The sequence below is a fragment of the Equus caballus genome, chromosome 2, assembly GCF_041296265.1.
Source record: "Equus caballus isolate H_3958 breed thoroughbred chromosome 2, TB-T2T, whole genome shotgun sequence".
In the NCBI taxonomy this organism is placed as follows: Eukaryota; Metazoa; Chordata; class Mammalia; order Perissodactyla; family Equidae; genus Equus; species Equus caballus.
In genome coordinates, this window is record NC_091685.1 from 125,523,441 (window position 1) to 125,545,163 (window position 21,723).

At 40.7% G+C, this 21,723-nt stretch overlaps 1 protein-coding gene across 5 annotated transcripts in view; it reads right to left on the reverse strand.

Moving 5' to 3' along the window:
• Window positions 1-19,350, reverse strand: part of TET2 (tet methylcytosine dioxygenase 2) — a 116,830-nt gene extending 97,480 nt beyond the window's left edge. For all 5 annotated transcript variants that reach the window (XR_011436316.1, XR_011436315.1, XM_023636795.2 and 2 more), the window contains exon 1: window positions 18,963-19,350. The gene's annotated coding sequence lies outside the window, so the exon portion shown is untranslated. The remainder of the gene's footprint in view (window positions 1-18,962) is intronic.
• Window positions 19,351-21,723: the final 2,373 nt, after the last annotated feature.

Sequence of the window (21,723 nt, forward strand, 5' to 3'; positions counted from 1 at the left end):
CAAAATACTATGGAGTTATTTTACCCAGTTTTAAACTGAATAAAGAAGGTATTTCAAAACCAGTGGAAAACTTGCGTATGAAGAATCATCTACTGTTTTTCACTATGAAATAAATGCCAAGGACATTCGAACTCAGAACTAAGGAACTAGTCGAATGATATTATCTCATCATGATCGTAGATACTAAGAGATACTGGAAACACTGCTCTTTCTCCTGCCCAGGAGGAAGTCGGAAGCCACACAACTGAAGAGAGGAAGCAGAAGGAAGAGCACAGGCGTGTCCATCTTTCAGGAGACCCGAGCTCCAAAAGCATATTTATAAAGCAGTTGTTTAAAACTCAAAGTAATTTTGCAAATCATGTTTACATTCTGAAGTAGCCACAAGTCTTTTAAACACACAACACAACTGAAATACTATCCTATTATAATAACATCAGAAAAGAGTACAGTTGCCAATATGCATGGTATTTTGGCTACAAATGTTTCCTCGGCCCCAGAAACTCCTGGGAGGTCGTCTCAGCTACACCATGTGGATCTGAAAGCATTATTCACCTCTGTGTGCTCAATGAATATCAATCAACATTTCTGATATTTCTGATGGGGAGAAATAAGGAGAGAAACACTGGTAGCCTTACAGAGAAAAGCAGTAAAAGTAAAATTATATCATTGCCTCCCTTTTTTCTTTTTTTCCCCATTTTCATTTGCTCATACGTTTGCCAGATATTTACTGAGGGCTACCATGTGCAGCTGCCGTTCCATGTGCTGAGCCACACGTCAGTGACCAAGCAACATCCCCTTCTCAGAGAACTCACATCGACTGGGGGAACAGACAATAAACAAATCTTTTTAAAAAGCAGCAAAAAAAAAAAAAAAAAACCCAAGTAAATACTCTACCAGGTGATGATAAACCTTATGGAAGAAAACAAGGCGAGGTAAAGAGTGGCAGCTCCATGAGGTAGAGCAGTTAGGGACACACTCCTGAAAGAGCAAACCTCCCAGAGAGAGCAGAGGAAGGGAAGAAACAACACAGGAGGATGTCTGCAGGAAGAGCATTCCCGGAAGACGAAGCAGCAACTGCAGACCCTGGAGGAGAGGGGATGCTCATCTTGGTGCCAGGACAGCAAGAAAGCCGTGGGGATCAGCGAGAGTGGAATCAGAAGTGGGAACAGTGGCCAGATCACCTGAGACCCTGTAGACCATGGAAAGAACTTTGGCTTTTAGTCCAAGTTAAACGGGGATCCATAGATGGTTTTAAGCAGAGGAGGGGCGTGATCTGACTTAATTTGTAAATGACCACTTGAATTTCTGGGTAAGAAGACCATGGTGAGGTGAGGGAGGTAAAGCAAAGCCAGAAGCCGGAGACCCCCTAGGAGCGTATCGCAAATTCAAGGGGGACACGAGGGTGGCGTGGAAGAGTGTGGACCTGTGGGGTGCTGGGAAGCGGTGCCATTGTGGACATATTTCAAAGGCAGAGTGAATATACTTTTTGCAGAGATGGAATATTCTTGTCTATCTGCTATTTCTACTGCTCCCTCCACTCCCTGAAGTTAGAGACGTGGGGCTCTCAGAAAAAGATTACATGCTTATGGATTCTGCTTTTATTTTTAGATTGCTGGGCAATGCAAAATGATGAACTTTAAGTTTTACCTCATTTTCTTACTTTCTAGTACCTGTTACTGAGCAGCAAAATAGGTAAAAGATAGGAAGATGAACAAAGTATCTTCAAAAGTCCAGAAATCAGACAGTCAGTCAACCCTGGCTCTGACAGGATGCACCTCTGCCCTTGGGTCTGACAACCACAGTCAGTGATGATGCTGTGGACTGTAGGACTGATGCTGAGAGGGGGATACTGAGGGCTGGGCAAACAGCCACACACACCAAGCTTTGAAAACTGGTCAGTAATGGACTCCAGCTCTACTGCCAGTATTTTTTAAAGGAGTACAAATAAAGTACCAGTGAAATACCAGTATAAATTTACCAGTATAACTCCATGTATACATTATCTATGTACATATAACATACATGGTGTACACACACACACATTTTTTTAAGGTTGGTTGCCTTATTTCTTACAGACAGTTAAGATAAAACTTGACTTTTTCTTTGTTTCTCTAATTTTCCTACAAAAGTTAATAAATTCCATAGGATTTGAGCTGCAAAACATGTTGCCATTAAAAAGAATCAATCAGGGGACATAAGACATTTTGGAAATTAAAATTCAATTGTTAACACAAAAAAATCATGAGAGTGGGGAGAACAAAATACAGAGAGAAAACAGATGGAAAATATGAGGGAATTTAATACACAAGAAAAATAAATTGAAGAGGTCAACTGTACAATTAACATGAGTTCCATAAAGAGAGAAAATTAAAAAATGGAGGAGAAGAAATAGTCGTGGTCAGAATAGAAGGACGGTCCCTACAGTGGAATACGGCGCTTGTTTCCAGCTCCTTCGGGCTCACTCAGTGCGAGAAGGTGCATTTAGAACCAGCCTTGTCTAGACACGCTGGACTGAGAGTTTCCTGTAAGCTTTTAATTTTCTGGTGGGATTTCAGAGCTGAAAAAAGATCCTAATAAACATTTAAATAAGAAAAAAGTTATCTAAAAAAGATGGAATCAAATTTGTATCGGATATCTCATAAACAACACTAGATGAAAGATAGCAATATATTAATGTCTCCCAAGTTTTGAGGGAAAATTACTTTGACCCCAGGATTATGTACACAATAATTTACAATTAACTCTGAGAAAAAATTTAAGGCATTTTGGACATGCAAGGACTCAGTTTGCCTCCTACACACCATTTCTAAAACAAACAAACAAACAAAAAGACCTTGGGATGTTTGCCAGTAAAAAGATTTAAATACAGAGAAAGACATGGGGCTACGGTAATAGTGGGCCTAATCAGGAGAATAATGAAAAGAAGAAAAGAATCAGAGAGCACAGAGAAGAGCGACTTTAAGAAGAAGGTACATTTCATTCGCCAAAGGGCATAACTGACAAATTTGAAAAATCACCGTGAAATGATGAAAACATATGTTTCTTCTACCAAGAAGAACAAAAGAGATTAGAATTGTCAAGAAAAATTAAAAGTTCACAGGAAAGTCTAAATCCAAATGTGAAAGAAGCTAAAATATGGCACAATTTTGAAGAATTAAAGGAATTTAAGAAAACAGAATCCATTTTACCTTGATGCTTAAAATATTATCCTTGGAACAAACCAAGTTTCAGTGCTATGGGATCATTTTTTCCTCCTCTGTATGTTCAACCGTACCACTTGGTATCATAGTTGATTCTATTTATTATAACCACAACATTGTAAATGCTGCTTTGTGTTTTCAATTAGCCTTGAGCAACAAACACAGGAGAAATAGCTCTAGATACAGAACAGAATATAAATATTATAAACTGAGCAATACAGAATAATGGTATGGAATACAGAAGTTGGCAGAAGGCAGGGGAGAAAAAGTAGATGGAAATGAGGAACACTAATTTTCGCATCTTACATGGTGGGGACTCAGGAAGGTATGGTCTGACATGGATAATTTTGAAAATTGAATGTGTTATTGAAGGAGAGAAAAATAAAGACATACCTCTGATTGTATTATTTTAAATCATTTTTTTTCCGTTGTTACCATGTACCTGTAGTTTTTGAAAAGTCCCTGTAGAAACTAACCAATCAAACATCTCCCTTTTGCGTTTCTTATTTCCCAGAAATGATGGTTCAGACTTAGGATGGTACTCAAGAATAATTCCAACCTATATATGGCAACCAGCCTATCAGGAAGCAAGTATGTATGTATGCTGAGGGTCTCCTACTCACTGGGTTGCATGCTAATTATTGTGGGGTATTAAACAGACACATAAGATGTGATCCTGGCTCTCAAAGAAACTTCAATCTTGATGAATGAAAGTTACTGATACATACATAGCTGATAATATTTTAAACTGTCAACTAAGTGGGAGACACTCCAAACCCTCTTTCACATGGGCCCTAAACCCATGACACCACCATGTAAGGAATTTTCATTCTCATGGGAAGCTCCCGGGATTAGTACCACAAGACTATCATCTATCTTTAAGTATCTGTTCCTGTTCCTAAAAATGGGATATGAAACAGAGTAAGAATAAGTAACATCTACAATCAGTAGTAGTTTTTAAATCATACATGCTATCATTTTGTATTTCCATGGACAAGCTTGTATCCTTTCAGTGTACTTAATAAAGATAGCAAAACATGATTATGAAGAGATGACACTATGGGCTCATAATTTATATCCTCGTTGACACAATAAAAGGGATGGAAAAAATCTTTCATCTCTTCTCCCTGGAGGCATTCTTCAGAGACTATGCTGCCAGTCCCGTGTAGTCTCTGTCAGGCCCGCCTTGAGAACGCTATGCCAACTCCGGCGCTAGGGTCATGCAGGCAATTGAGGAATCCCACCTTTGGGCAGAGGGCTGGAAGCACCCTGGGAAATTCCTCACGTGACCAGTCTGTGAATCCTACAATTTCCATCTCCTTAGGATTTCCTTGATGCTTTCCTATGAGCCTCTACACTCCACAAGGGCAAGGACAATGGCTCTCTTCTTTCCTAAGACATAGATGCTCAACATCTGGTTGAGGAGTGAATAAATACTCACCCAGTCATTTCAATTTTGCCAAGAAATATGCTACATGTTTTACTGATGTTAAGTCATCTGACCCTCTCAGCAGCACACAAGATAAGAATGATTAGCTGCTCCCATTTTACAGATGGGGAAGGAGATGAAGAGGCTAAAGCTGCTACACTGAGGAAGAACATCCACAGCGTAAAAGAAGCAAAGTCAGGATTCAAAACCAGATCCTTCTGACTCCAAAGACCAGACTGTCCAAAGACATCTAGCTGTTTAGGAATGGACTTTGATCCATTAGATATAAGGAGCCAACGCAGATTCCTTTGGGGAAAAAATATGGCGAAATGCAGAAATAAATGGAAGAGGATGTGAAAAAAAGCATAGAAGTGAGAACACCCAGGAGTACAGGAGGTGGGCATCCAGGTGGTGGTATCTCATAAGCAGTTGGAAACATCTCTAGTTTGTACAGCTAGGTCTAGAATATAAAAGCACACACATATATGCATACACATACATGCACACACATATAGGCACACACATATACACACGTACATGTGCGCACACATACACATGCCCGCATGTACACGCACACATGAACACATACATACATACACAGAATTAAACCCACAGTCCAGAAAAAAACTGTCAAAAATTCAAAGGAAAGTGGGTGAAAAAGTCTTTGATAATTTGTTACAAGTAGGAAAGAGAGTTCGAAACAGATCTTTAAAATGCTCATAATTTGTGATAGGGCATTTATTCACTGAAAACTCTTTATATTCTCCTTCTTTTTTTAAACATGTTTTCCTTTCACTGTTTTAGGCTCTTTTCCATGTTAAACACAGTTGCTGGTATTTACTTGAGTGAATACCACCACTTCAATATTACATATTTTCCAAAATTATCTCTTACCTTTTCTTTTCCTTTCTCATGAGTCTACCAGAGCAGACGGGTTTTTTTTCCCATATTGTTGCAAACATAGGCTCTTAAACAGATTATAATGTTAAGCAAAGTAGTTCTATACAAACATATTTAGAGATTTTGGAAAGCATTTCTATATATAGTAGGCATGGCATATTTTAAAAAATGAAACAGAAATGATGAGTGAGAAACAATTCTAAAACAAGAGAAAATGGCAGCTCTACCTCAACTGAGAGTTCCCACACAGGTACATAGTAACATTGCTGTGATGGTTACAAGGCCATAATAGCTTCCCCAACAGCTGAGTCAGCTTGGTTACGACAGGCAGTGACACTCTCAAGAGCTTCGTCAGCCAGTCCTTGGTTACTAAAGCGCTTACTCACTTGTCCTGGTTAAAAGCTACTATTTTAAGTTCAAAGTAGAAAGCTCCTTTTGGGTGGTAACGACAGTTTAAAATAAACAGTGCGGGGGTTGGGGGCCGCCTCGTTCCTGCACGGCCATGTTCCCCCCAGCTACGTTTCACTACAATCAGTGCTTTCTTATTCCGTATCAAGACCCGTGACCCAGGGCATCAAAATGAGATACAGACGGCTCCTTCTCCCCCCACGGTTACATCATGGGTGTTCAGGATTCTGGAGCAGTGTGTGTAAACACTCCAACCACGTGTGCTTGACCACATGGGAAGGCATCTGGGTGACCTGGATCCTACGCAGGAGGGAACACGCTGGCGCCAAACTTCACATCACTGAGCGGCTGTGTGTTTTTGTGTGTCACTCCTATCTGATATGGCAGCTGTCTTCTAAAAGGACCATCTAAAAGCAGTTTATACAAAGGACCCCGATGATTTTGTGCAACTTCATGATGTTTGGAAAGATGCAGGACATCAGTATTTTTTCATTTTATATTCATAGACAGAGATTTTTGCTATGGTTTGTTTAATTAACCATTTCTACCAATGAGGACTTAACTCATATATCAAGAGTCCAAAACACATGTGAGCAAGCACGCCCACGTGCACACAAACACACACACACACACACTCAGTAGTAACTGAAAAGGGATAAACAACCTAAATTTCCACATTGCTTCTTGGTATATATCTCCCATATTCAATCTACCATCTTGATATTTTATAATGCAGACACAATTGCCACTCAGTCTCATCTCTAAGAAGGCAGCCCAGCCATCGAAGAAATCAATCTTTATTGCATGCTTACCACTTCAAGTGAAACTAAAGTGCAGTCAAATGAAAGTTATATTTAAATCCCTCTCTTAGCTGAAATGCATTAACTTGTAGCCTTTATCAAATTCTCAGCACTTTCAGCTTATAACCATATATGATTTACTGTCCAATAAAGGTAAAAGAAGAGGGTAAAATATTAATTTTCTAGTATGGGATAAGATGATTCTTGTGAAAACCCAAGAGTGTTCAGACATCACACTGCTCTTAATAGGAAACTATACTCATAAGAAATTTCACACAGAATTTCACTATTCGGGTCTAGGGTGATTAAGACAAACACATCATCTTCAGGCCAAAACAATGAAAAGCAAGCAAACGAAAAGAATCTTTTCAAGCCTATAATCTACTTTCACCACATCTTAATTCAATGTATTAGAAATGTACAATACCTTATAACTGATAAACCCTGAACAAGTTATATCTTTTCAAATCCAGAAGGAACTTTTACTCAGCAACAGAGAGGAAAAACGTCCATCCTTAGATTTCATTGTGTTGGTTAAATGAGTCACTCTTCTGACAATTTCTTCCAAATGCCAGTAGATTCAGATGTTAAACAGCTAAACTTAATTTCTAAGTCTCATAAGTAAATAATGGGTTTGGACAGATAATCTCAAAATTATTCAAGATCTAAACTTGTCTTACACCAAACATTACTTAAACCAAAATAGATTTGGTGCTTGGTTCATCTCTTGGAAAAAGTTCCTTTATTTTTAAAAGTTAAACAAATTCCTTTCATTTATAGTACCAGATTTCAAAGGTTCTGATCTTTCCTCTCTTTTAGAAAGGTAGTGTAATTACAAAAGTATATATATTCTATGAAGGAAGAGTTCAAACAGGCCAACTTTTTAATTAGCTGCAAGTTCATTTTTTGATGATCTAATTTCAATTCTCTGTTGGGCGAGAAGGTTTCTATTTTTGGGTAATAGGTGATGACATCCATCTAAAACGATCCTTAGGTGTGATACAAAAAGAACTCAAAATTTACTCATATTTTAAACATTCCAACTGGTCAGCTTACAAGTTACAATGAAAAGCACCAGGAAATAGATACCAGATACACAGGATTAGACACTTGAATTCTTGGCACTTTAATTTTTTAAAACTCAAGGTTTTCTTTTTATTGATAAATATAAATGAAAAACTTAATATCTAATCTTGGAAAGGAAGAACAATTCCCTAAGTATAGAAACCAATTTTCCCTTTGACCCCAGGTCTTGACGCGGAATTAGACATAGTGGAGGGGTGAGGGGGGAGTGTGGCTGGGGGACGGACGGAAGGGAGGTGGGAACAGGATGGAATGAGGAAGATGATCAAATAATCTTCTTCCGTGTTCTGCGGCCGGAGTGTCTAGTCCGGCAAGTCAGATTATGAATTCCCTTGCATCTGAAGATGCTTACAAACATGAAAATGCATTCTTTTAGAAGAGGCGCTGCGAGGCTGGGCGGCAGGCTGCGCTTCAGCCACAGTGGCCCTGTCAATCACAGCAGACCCGAGGCACGACCTGCCTGCACCGCCCAGAGTCACAGCAAAGTTTGGTGCAACTGGTGCCGTTTGCTGCAGGAGAGGAACAAGGATTACTCCTGAGGAAGGCACAGCCTTTGAGGCTTGGGTAGGAAAAGCGCACACTGGGCGGATCCTGACGGAGACACCTTGATCTGGGGCTCGGGCTCGGGAACAGCACTGCTCTCCGCCCACTCTCAGGGCTACACGTCTCAGCCGGCACGTGTTTGTAAACAGCGCGGCCATGCGCACCGCGCCACGTGTCCACTGCTGACTGACCACCGAGGCCACAAGGGCAACCAGCTCCGGACAGAAAACTACTTCTTTGGCCCTAAAAATGGAGCATGTGGGCGAGAAGGAATTATTTCTAAGGCTGATTTACTTTTCTCTTCTTTTCTTTTTCTTTCCTCCCCCCACCCCTACAACAAAGAGAAAAATTAGTGGAAGGTAGGACTGGAGGAAATGACCAAGCTCCACTGCGCTCCTCTCCTCCTCTAAGAGCTCCTGACCCGAGGACAGGATCAGAAGGAACGGCCGCGCTAATTAAATTGAGGGCAACGCCTGCAATCTCGTCCATGCATTCTGAATGCACTCAACCTCCTCCCACCCTGACACTTCTTGCTTTTCTTTCCTCATTTACTTCAGTGTGAACTGAAATATTACGAGAGGTGCGATTATGCAATCACTAGATACACCAAGCAGCAAAGGGTTTGCAAAGTAACAATTTACATGCACACAGAATTACAGCATGAAGCTTTTAGTAAAAAGTATCCCGTGGCTTTGTTTGGGTGAGGAGAAACAATTTAGTATTTTACCTGTCTTATTATACATCTCATCCTCACCTACATTCACTGTATCTTTTACAATGGGGTTGTGAACAGAAATCAAGCAAACTCCATTCCTTAAGGAGGCTGACTTCTTACCATTAGAGAAAAATGACAATGTCAATAACTAAGTTTTTTACCCCTAAATATGACACACCATAACTTTTAAGATTATTTAAAGTATGAAAAATTATAACAAAGCAAAAAAAAAAAAAAAAAACCAACCTGAAGGAGAACTGTCAGTAGTAAATTATACTGGTGTTTTTAAAAATACTCTGACTAACAAAATCTCATGCATGGTTTTTTAGTCATTGAAAATGCCACATGCCATATCTTTTATACACTTGATAAAAATGTTTTTAAATTATATATTAAAAATTAGTTGAAGTCTATAAAATTTCCTACTTGAAATAAGAATCACATTTGAGTAAACAGGTTAAGTTTCAAAATATTGAAAATTTAGTGTCCAAAGTTATTAATAACCTTTTGAATTTTGATTTTCAGTAGACACATATAATTGAATCATAGCCACTAAAAAGGTAAGCCATTAGCAAAATGTCTACTAGCTTTGTTTTCTGCCAATATGTTTTTCTCCAAGCTATAATGTGGTAGACATTCCAAAATTAAATACAACTTTGTCTTAATTTCAATTATATATATATATATATATATACACATATATACATATGTATATATATAACTTTGTAGGAGAAAAAGTAACCATTTAAAGTGGCTGGATTGGAATAAAGGTAGATTAAATCTAGAGTACAATGTTTAAAATATGTGCTTTCCTTCTAAAATGTACCTGCTTCTCTTTTTACCAAAACAAGTAATTTATATGATATTTTTAGATTGGAAGATTTGCTCTTCCCTCATGTTTGGAAAGTATCCATATATGATTTTTTTCTTTCACCAATTATGTTTGGTACATTAAAATGTGAATGTAAATGAATTAATGTTTTATAACTGAATTTACTTTTTAAGAAGTTCACTCTAATTTTATGATCGATCAGACACTTTATTTGCAGAAATGATTTCTTGTTCTGTTATGATATATGCAGTAAAACAAACAAAAAGCTAATAATCACCCAAAGTAATTAGAGGGTGTCTATAAGTAATCCTTTTAATGCAAAAATCATGAAAGGTTATAAAAGAGCTGAGAGACTTTATAGCTAATGGCAAATATGAAAATTCTATAACTTCAAAGTAAGAAACTTCAAACAAAAATGAGAAAAGTGCTGAAAGAACAAACAGATTAAAAAATAAATTAATAGGAAGAAGACAGTATGTTAGGGGTGGAATCTGGGTGTGGCACCAATTGTACTATTTTCAGATTCTAGTGCCTTATTTTGGAAGCAGCACAACTAATAATTAAGATATTTTTTAATGAGTGCCCTTGTTTCTGAGTGCAGACAGGGAAGAAAACAGGAGGAATAACTCAGAAACAGGTCGTGTCATATCCTCTGGGTTTCACTATCAGTCTTTAAGCCTTTTTTCTTCTATATTGCAAGATGAAAAATACCGCAATTTGAGGAGAAATACTATAATAAAAACCCATCTTGAGAGTTGTGTGAATAGTTTCCATTAAAGTATAATCCAGACATAGATTTAATTCTCTATCAAGAACATAAGCGAGTCAATAAGGCAGGTTTTCTGTAATGGCTAATGGGACATGACAATAGTAATTAAAACTATCATTCAATTAGACCATTAGCATCCACAGAACAAACTGTGACAAATTTCAAAATAGTAAAAGTAGCAAATGTAAAACATTGACACTCTGTTTGGCGTACCCTAACAGGAGATCTGCTGTGTCTGCCTGACCACACGCAATTCTGCCCCTGGAGAACAGACCACCAGCAAAAATTCACAACCCAGTGTTTGTCTTTTGAATATAGTATATCCTCAACAGTAATTATTTATAAAAAGCAAAGCTGAAAATACAAACAAATCAAAATATCCCATTCTCTATATTTCTAATTTGTTCGAAAAGATTTACAATTTTTGGAAATACATTTAAAAAGCAAAGATGGAGTACTACACTCAAACTTAGTGAGCAACTTTTCAAATATTATGGCGATACTACTATAAAAATCTATTATCAGCTGAAGTGATTCACAAAGTGTTAAGAGAAACAGGAAAGGGTAAAAACAAGCCAGCTACTCGATTCTCCTGTGAGGACAACCAGACCTTTATTCTATCTTATTGCTTTCTATGACAACCACATGTCCACGGCTGGATGGGGTGAAGGTTCTACCACGAGTGTCTAACTTGTGTCTCTTGCAAATACCATATAGCAAGTGCTGTAATCAGACTCCTACAAAGTAGAATTCTGGGTCATTTCTACAGTTATTGCTTGAGTCCAATAGCATGTGTACATTATTAAAGCTGAATGCTTCCAGATCACCGAATCTCCTCCACCTGGTGATCAGCCATGGTCCCGAGCTATGGGGTCTGGTTGGCAGCAACCAACATTCTCATCAGAATAAAAAGGAAGAGAACCATTGCTCAACAAGAATGTCTGATGTCTAGAACTATGTAAAGTTAGAAATTCAAATAAAATTCAAATAAAACCAACCCCAAATAATTCACCCTGTGTGTCCAAAATTACAAATCCTAAATTCATAGGGACTAATGCTAAAAATCTGCCCTCATTTTACCATTAATAAGTCTGTAAAAATTCTGCTGGTGTTTGTAAAGACTGCAGCCACTTGTAGTACAAGGAGAGCCACCAACATTGTGACCCTAACTTTCCCACTTTTCTGGGCATCATAAAGACTGCTGAAGACCAATTTCTTTCTCAACCTTATTTTACATCTATAATGTACTACAATATCAGCACACAGAGACACAATTCTTTGCTTTATCCCAATGAGATGCTTTGTCATTTCAATTTTAAAAACTGAGACATGATAACAACAATGGAGATATAAAATTAACAAAATCAAAGTTTGGAAGCTTACTCTATATATCCTCCAATGTCCTTCTGCTTCCACACAGACAAGAAATTTTAATGAAAAAAAAAATAAATAAAAAGGATAATTTAGCAATTTATGTCATTGAATTGGAATCTAGAGATTTGTCCTCATTTCTAGATTAAACTATATATTTGACAGCAGTTTAATCAAGAATGGAAATTTTTATAAACATTCCTTTTAACGCTTGGGTTATATCTTCTGAATTAATTGGAAAATGGCTGAGTAACTGAATATATTTGAGAAAGCGTCTTGCAATTATACATTGAGCCCTGTTCGCCAAGTCCCTTGACCTATCACCTGTCAAATGAATCATCTTGTAGAAGTCCTGAAGGCTCTTTTCACCACTAAACACCAAAGTGAACTTTTGTCTAATTAAGTGTCCTCATCTATGAGAGAAAGGCAACCACACAGAATGCACCGGCGTCATATTTCCAGAAAGATATGCTCAGCCCCATACAATTCAATTCAAACAACACCTACATTTCTTTGCATGAGACATGAGATATTTTCGGAAAGCCAAATATCTTGTCAATTGTATGTAATTTTATAACTTTATTGAGATATAATTCACATACATTAAAATTCACCCTTTTAAACCCTTTTTTTTTAAAGCTGGCACTTGAGCTGACAACTGTTGCCAATCTTTTCTTCTCCTTCTTCTTCTCCCCAAAGCCCCCCAGTACATAGTTGTATATTCTAGTTGTGACTGCCTCTGGCTGTGCTATGTGGGACGCCGCCTCAGCATGGCTTGATGAGCAGTGCCATGTCTGCTTCCAGGATCCGAACCGGTGAAACCCTGGGCCACCGAAGCAGAGCGTGAGAACTTCACCACTCGGCCATGGGGCTGGCCCCAAAATTCACCCTTTTAAAGTGTACAATTCAGTGTTTTTTTAAAAAGAGTTGTGCAACCATTACTATCTAATTATAGAACATTTTCATCACCCCCCAAAGAAATCCCATATCTATTAGCAGTCAGTCCCCCAGCCCCTAGCAATGACTACTCTACTTTCTGTCTCTTTAGATTTGCCTATTCTGGACATTTTATATATGTGGAATCATACTATTTGGATATGTGACCTTTTGTTATTTACTTCTTTCAAGGTTCACCTCTGTTATAGCATGTATCAGAACTTAATTCCTTTTTTCTGCTAATATTCCACTTATGAATATACTACCATTTACGTATTTATGAGTTACTGGACATTTGGGTTGTTACAATTATTGACAATTATCAGTAATACTTCTATGAATATTCAGGTGCATGTTTCTGTGCAGACAATTGTATGCAGTTAGGTCTCCTTTTATGACTTGCCTTACACAGCCTACATTAACTTATTATTAATGGTATGAGGCAGTGGAGCATAGTGGCTACAAGATTAGGCTCTTGAGACAGACTGCCTAAATTCAGGCCCTTGCTCAGCCACGGACTGGCTGTGTGACCATGGACAAGTCACTTAGCCTCACTGAGCTTCAGCATCCTCACCAAAGACGGGATGATAGTAATACCTCCTTTTCTGGAGTAGTGATGAGAAAGAAGGGCATAACTTACAGGGTCATAAAACATTAAAACAACTTAAAATATTTTGAACACAAGGCCATTTGATGCAGAAAACTTTTAAGTAAAAAAAAATATTCTGAGAATATTGTGATAGGAATTGTGTTAAACTTTCCTGTTTTCAGGAAAAAAAGGTTTTAAAATACCTGATCATGTCATAATATGGTATAGAGCTAAATATACACACACCCAATGTGCAAGTCAAACTGGAGAAACCTGAATAAGATTAGCGGACTATCGCAATGTCAGTACCCTGGTTGTGATGTTATACTATAGTTTTGCAAAATGGTACCACTGGGGGAAATTTGGCAGAATGCTTGCCAAATTATTATTTTCATACAACTGCATATGAATTTACAATTATGTCAATAAAAATTTCAGCCAAAAAGTGTGTGATCCCAGTATAAATTTACTAAAAGCCATGAAACTGTATGCTTCCAATGGATGGCTTTTATGGGGTGATTGCCACAGCCTGTAGAAGTTACATTCAAGGAAGAAGTGCCGTCATTACTACAATCATCACCATCACCAAGATCTTTTACATTATTTTTCTCTTATGCATTGAGAATAGATTACACATTTTCTAATTAAATAACATTGTGTTTTGCTAGTTCTATGTCATTCATTAGATCTTTTTCTCCCCCTGCATTCATTGAGATGTAACTGACATATAACATTGTGTAAGTTTAAGGTGTACAAAGTAATGATTTGATATATGTATATATTGGGAAATTATTACCACAAGATTAGTTAACACATCCATCACCTCACATAGTTATGATTTTTTTTTAAGATCTGCCCTCTTGGCAACTTTGAAATATACAATACAGCATTGTGAGTACAGTTGCCATGCTGTCCGTTCCATCCAGAGCTGACTCGTTTCATAACTGGAAGTTTGTACACTTTGACCACCTTCACCCCCAACACCCCTACTCATTAGATCCTGACTGCGTACGACGCCACTAGGTTCTATCAGGGGATAAAAAGACATAGAAATCAGTGCCTCTTTTCCAGCAGACATAAATCTAACTTAAAAGAAACATTTATAGTGTTTTTAGTGAAGCAACCAGTTCATTTTATATTCTAAATTGTCCTTCAAAACCAGTTAATCCCTATTTATTCATCTCTTAATTTAATTCTCAGACTATGTGAAGCTTGATTTTAAGTCAGTTTGAGTAACCACCCTTTGTATGTATAAAATATTGATTTCCAAATTCTTAAAACTGCAGGTAGCTTGACATTATCAGTGAATTTATTTTTACACAAAATATTGAAAATCTACCTACTATCTATTTCTACTTCCTGAAGCCTGCCACATTTAACTGTGTATGACAAGTGGAGAAAGCATAAATCAAAGCTGATAGAATCTACTATTTTGGAATGGGCAAGCAAAATCTGTTTTATTGAGAGAAGATCGTATACCTATCTTAAGTGAGGGATTTTCTGCAATGTGCAATCTAGGATCAGAACAACCAGGAAATAAGCAGATCCATACAGTTCTTTTTGGCTTGCAGCCACAATGAGGCACATGCTCTCACGTCACCCTCTCTTCTTCTGGAACTCTTCTCTCCTACTAGATATCAAACCAACAGATGTACTATATAACCTCCTTAAATAATGTCACAGTGTTCACTGAGTTTGGGCAGTGAGTCAAATAGAAATTGGAGATCTAGACCAAGTAAATACTGTATATTTGGCAAAATCATGTGTGGTTGTGTTCTTTTGCACAGTTTCCAAGATAACCACCAGCTCAACTTGGCAATCCTACTCTCCCACAGTTAAGGCTCCAATTGTAAAGCTGGCTGGTGAGGGATTTTCCTGCTACTGGCTTTGGTGCCATTACAACTCTTAAGAATTTCTGTGCAATGGTGGCATAATCATTGAGAAAAATGTTATTTTGATGAACCAACACTGGCAGTTGGTCCAAAGTTTTAACCCATCCCCATAACAGGAAACAATTATAGCTAGACTGTCTACATGGATGTTTACAAAACAAAGAAGACCCCCTCTAGCAATTAGAGATGGCCTGGTAAGACTATTAAATTCTATTAAACAACAACAACTGAACTTGTAACAGAAGCAATCAGACCATAAAAAAGCAGATCTAATATTTTCTAAGTATAAGACATTGTAAAATGTCAAACATCCATGGGTTTTGAAGACATTTTATTTCAAGATAATGTCATAAGAAGTAATAAGAATTTACTAACTTGGATTTGGGGCAGGATGGAAAATAGAGTTTTTGTTAGGTGTGTCTGTGAATCATAAGAAGGGTTTCTTAATGAGGTCAGCAAACAAGGAAATACATTTCAATAGTGACATTTGGCTTACAACATTGCGTATGGGTGGAGCCTTGGGGGCATTGATAGAGAGACTCTAATTTCAGCAAGTGAAACCAAAACATTAACTCCAGTTTTTGTTACCTAATACCAGTCCAGTGCCCAAACAGGACTTTGGAAGTCTGTCATAACAACTCCTCAGCAGGTGCATTTCACTTGTTCTGGAAGGCATGTCGACTTGCCAACGTCTAGGTCCACATGTCACTGCATCAAAATCATATCAACCACCCTGGCTCCTGGCATGGACCAGCACAATGCCAGACGTAATTAAAGCCTTAAGAAGAGTGTGGTAAATGTGTGAATTTAAACAAAACAAGGACTTCTCTCATTCTAAGTGAATTTCTTACTAGCCATTAGTTCAATAAGAAAATAAGCAAGCAATACTGGAGTCTAAGAAAAACTATCTATCTTGTTATGGTCCACTATCACTCCCATAAAATTCAATTACCCAAGAGAGTTCTATCTTGGAAATTTTTGGAGCACGCAGGAGGTACCGACTATCACCAATATGGTAAATGAAGAACTGAGGTTATGTCTTTTTTAACTACTCATTGTCTACTGATTCAAGTAATTCCTCTGTTCTAATAAAGGAGAAAGTGGTATTTTTACTCATATTGGTGGATAATATGCATATCTCCTTATAATTATTGAAGCCCCTCATATGAGATTAATTAGCAGCTATTTTTGGCACACAAATAGGATGCATAAAATAACAAAAGAATCATAAAATAATAAAAGAATCTTTCCTATGATGATAGGAAAGAACAAGACTTCATGGTCACATTCAAAATCATTAACCAATGTAGGTATTCTTATTTATCAATGTGAGTGGAAAATAACATATCTACTGTTAGTTGAACAGCTTGAAGACAGTATATAATACAACATTTGAAAAGTCTCCCCAAAGTAGTTAGATACTAGTCTGTTAGCAAAAGGAACTGCTTATTTTTAATTCTGAGTTGCTGGAATAATTAAGCATAGTTTTCATAACAAATAGCAAGCATTTACGCTATACTCAAGTATTTTCTTTATTATTTTAGGACAAATAAAAAGTAACCAAATGAGCTGTTTCTATTTCACAGAGATGAGTAATACTTCTCCCTCGTAATCATGTGAAATAACCTCTAGCATCAATGAGTAAAGTAAACTTAACTGCTTTTCCAGAGATCAAAATAGAAAGAGTTACAAAGTGAACTACTGAGGACAGACAGTTTTGGAAATCTGATTCATGGAGTAGTGCCCATTATGATGATATTCCTTCTGACCATCTTTTAATCACATACATGCCTTCTAAACTTAGCTTTGACTTTCTAATCCTTCATTAACACTTCTCTGCTTAATAACATAAAAAAATCAATATTTGTGGTGTTGAAATTTATATTCTACTTCAAACCTATTATGAAGCACACATGCAAACATGTAAAAGAATGTAACTCCCCTCTAGTGTTTCAACTTTCCATTAAAATGCAAATATAATGATTTCATTAGCCAAGCAACAATACCCACAGTCTTAACCAAACCAAAGCAAGCCGAGTCAATATCTTTCCTCTGTAGATCCCAACTTCCCCTAAGGTACACTTAGTTGGATCATTTGTTGATGAATATTTTTGGATTTGGATTTGCCATTTACCCCTGTTTGGAGAGGGAAAAGCACAATGCGCGATTTGAAATTTTAAATTTATGGATGTATCTTTCTCCCTGGACAGGCAAATATAAAAATATTTAACTAAATTTTAAGCAAGCAACCGGAAAATAACCCTTTTTTTCAATTCCTAAACACTAGATGAAGAGGCCGGGAAATCGCTCAGTGTAATTAAAAGTGTGTCATGAGCGCGACAGCCAGCCAAGAACACATACTCCATTCTCGACCTGCCCCGGAGTCTACCCAGGCCACACTTGATTTCACCGTAGCGACGTAGGGAACTCGCCATACAAACTCTGTTAGCCAAATACAGTAGACAAGTAGCCCAAGGGAAAAGCTTCGGCAAGATTCGAGAGTGTGTGTGTGTGAAGAGAAAGGCAGAGAGATAAAAGACCAAAGAAAAGAGAGCAGCCGAGAGAGAGAGATTTGGATGGGACTGTTAGAAACCCGCTCTCTCCGTCTCGGTCCTGGGCTGGGATTGGGTTTCACTTCTTGGGCGCCCCTGACCTTGCAGTCTGCGCTCGCAGGCCCCTCCGCCGCCCGCCCCCTCCCCGGCCTGTGCCTGCCTTTGTGTCTGCCTGTCACTTACCGGGGACAAACGAAGCTGGTCGCGAGCACAAAGCCCGGACACAGATTTGCCCACAAATTCTCTTACACATACTCCCCGGGCTGGAGGGCATAGCCCATCGTAGGGCTGATGTACCTTGAGAAAAGTGGGTTCTGGTCCTGTCTCGGCGACCGGAGTAACTACTCTTTCCTCTCGCGCTGCGCACCCCTAACAAAACGTGCGGACTTCAGGGAAAACATAGCCCCACCGGTGGACCCCAGTCCCACTCCCCGTGACACCCGCTTTGGACACCCCCAAAGGGGACAGGGGGCTGGGAAGCGGCGGACGCCAACGCAGACCCAAACCCAGACCCCACAGCAGCTAAAAGGGGGGAAGATCCTGGGCCGCACTCTTTCCGGGGGGTCGGGGGAGACGAGAGGCTCTCGCCCGCACCAAGGAAGGGGGTGGGGGGAATAAAGGGAAAAGCAGTGCCCCCCAAAGCGGCATTACTGGAGAAAGGAAAGGCAAGAAAATTCACTTTCCTGAGGGTGAAAGGCCGCGAAACCGGCCGGTCGGAGTCACAAAGGTAAGTTTTCCGGGCAAGGAGGGGACGAGCATTAGCGGAGACACAGAACTCCAGGTTTAAAGGGGAATTAAACTATTTGTCAGCCATGTTGAAGAGGCTCCAGTAATTCGCGAGCTTCCCTCTCCCGGGCATCCGTGGGTGACACGCGGGGCGCCTGGGCCGGGGCCGCGGGGGGGACAGGGAAGGGGGCCCGCGGCGCGGGAGGAGCGCTCTGACCTCGTCTGTCCCGCAGCCTCGCAGCGATCCGGCGCTCGCGGTCGGTCCTTCTAACAAATCCTAAAGGGCAGCCATCTTGCTTCCTTCTGCTCCTCTACGACAGCAGCCTAGCCTCCGCATCAATATTCATAAGGCACTTTGACGTCTGTCCTCATCGCTGGCGGGGCCGGCGTCCCAGGGCGGCGCGCGAGGGGGCGGACGTGACTCGCATGCGGGCGGGCCGGGCGCGCGGCGCGGCGCGGGGGTCGGCCTCCTCCGGCTCCCGCTGCTCCTCCCGCTCCTCCTCTGCCTCCTCCCGCTTCTCCTCCTCCTCTGCTCCCGCTCCCCCTCCTCCTCCCGCTTCTCCTCTGCCTGCTCCCGCTCCTCCTCTGCTCCCGCTCCTCCTCCTGCTTCTCCTCCCACTCCTCCTCTTCCTCCTCCTCCTGTTCCTCCTCCTCCTGCTCCTCCTGCTCCTCCTCCTCCCGCTCCTGCTCCTCCTCCCGCTCCTCCTCCCGCTCCTCCTCCTCCCTCTCCTCCTGCTCCTCCTAAGCCTCCTCCTCTTGCTCCTCTTTGGCCTCCTCTCCACCTGGCCTCCTCCTCCTCTACCTAACCTCCTCCTCTCCAGCCTCCCCTACCCCCCGCCTCCTCCTCCGCCCAACCTACCCTGCCCTCCTGGGCCCCTCACCCCTGGCTCCCAGGGTATCAGCCGCCCCCCCCCCCCACCCCGCCCGGGGTTCCTGCACAGAGGCCAGCGGCACCTGGGGGCTCCAAATTGAGGCCCAGCTGCCCTCTCCTGTGGAGTGGAGCAGGAGCTGTGTGCTGGTACGAACGTGGGGAAGGGCCAGCCCTTGGGCACCCTGGGGACCCCCGGACGGGTCTCTAGCTCCGTGATGGAGGTGGGGCAGGCTTGAATGGGGAGGTGGTCTGGGTGCCTGGCACAAGGATGCGAGACCCCAGATTTTTTTAACCTTTATAACCTAGTTAACCTTTTAAACATTTCGTTGGTACCGCACTCCACCGCTTCCTTAGAGATATCTGCGCACCACCCCACCTGCGCTCACCCTCCCCGCCCCTGCCCCCTACCCCACTAGCCCTTACTGCCCCTCCCCCGCACCCCACCCCCGCGCACCCCTGCACCAGCCCCTACTTCCACCCCCTGCAGGAACCCCTGCACTCCCATCCCCGCCCGCAGAGGCCCACATCCCCACCTCCTGGTAGGTCCACCGTCCCCGCCTAACCCTTGGTGTCCCCTCCACACGTCGCTCTAATCTCGGTCAGCAGAAGCAGTCCCCACTTTCGCTGAGGGCATGCCCTTAGTGCTTAGAGACCTGTAGTTTAAAGACTCCGCAAATTAGGAAGCTGACGGATCCTGCCTCTCCCCGCCCCGCCCCCCTCCTGTTTACTTTGGCCACGTGGGCGGGCAGGAGAGGATTCTCACGATCCTCCACGACAGGACGCTGCTTCTCCTGGGTTTGCTTGTAGGAAATGAACCTGCGCTTTCAAATGCTTGGGTTTTCTTCCGTAATAACCTCTATTTTGAAAAAAAAATCCATTCTTATAATTAAGTAATGAAGAAATCGACCCACAAACAACTAAATTCGGAGTGACGGACACTCGATTTTCCCGGACGCTCGGGGTCTGTCACTGCGCCCTTTCATTGACAGTTTTTCCACCGCCCAGGAGTTTTACTGCTCTTTTTAATGCCCCTTTTTCTAATCACACATTTTTTATTTGAAGATGAGAAGAACAAAGCCCGTATGAATCACTATATCAAATAGTAGTTTTGGGATTCACCTTTTCTGTGTCAGAAGTTCTCCCTTGCTGACGCTCACGCTTTCAATAGATACCTTGAGCACAGCTCTTACGCAGCACTCAGGGCGACCACAATACACTGAAGCCATCGCGAGTTATTTCGTGTAGCCCACTTTTTTTGTGTCTGTATTTTCTTTAGAAGTGAAGTCTTCCCTAGTTTTATGAAATCGGAATATTTCCTCTTTGAAAAAGGTTAAAAAAGGGAACTCCTTCTATGTGTCACGTTGTTACTAAGAACGCTTACAGTATCTTTTAATGAAACATTGTTTATTCCATGCTGAAACAAAGTTGACTCAGATGTCCGACTGTGCGTAGGCTAAGGAAAATCGTTCGTTTTTCCCTAAGAATTTCATGTGAGAATGAATTTCTGTCTTTTCTAATGTGCAGTGTACATTTATTCTGTACACTAATGTGTCATCGAAGTCTTGGCAATTGCGAACGGGCTTGAATCTGTTTGGGAGGTTCTTTGTAATTTGTTTTTCAAGTCTGAAAGGAATCTGAGGCTGTGACATACATCTATGTCGCGCCCGGTGCCGCGGAACTGCGGAAAGCAGCGGCTTTGGAGCCCAACAGGCCCGAGAGCATCTTGACTCCATCCCGTGTGACCTGGTGCACCCTCCCAACTCTGTGCACCAGTTGCCTTATCTGTTAAACACCCCCTAAAACAACAAGGTTGCTGTGAGGATTAAAGACGACACAGGTAAATGCCCAGGTGGTCATTACTATTACCAACCATAAGCCATCTGCTTCCAGGAGTTTTTCTTGATTGACTAGAAATATAGAAGTAATTATATGTCTTCTTACATTGAGTAACATGTGGCAAATATTGTGTTCACATGCGTTTGATATAAACATCTGCATGTCCCTTAGTTATTTATGCGATAGTTGGGAAAAGGATCTTTAAGGTCACCTCCTCCTCATTTCATCTTTTACACCCCTCTCTCTGTTGTAGCAGGTGGTTCTTGTCTGT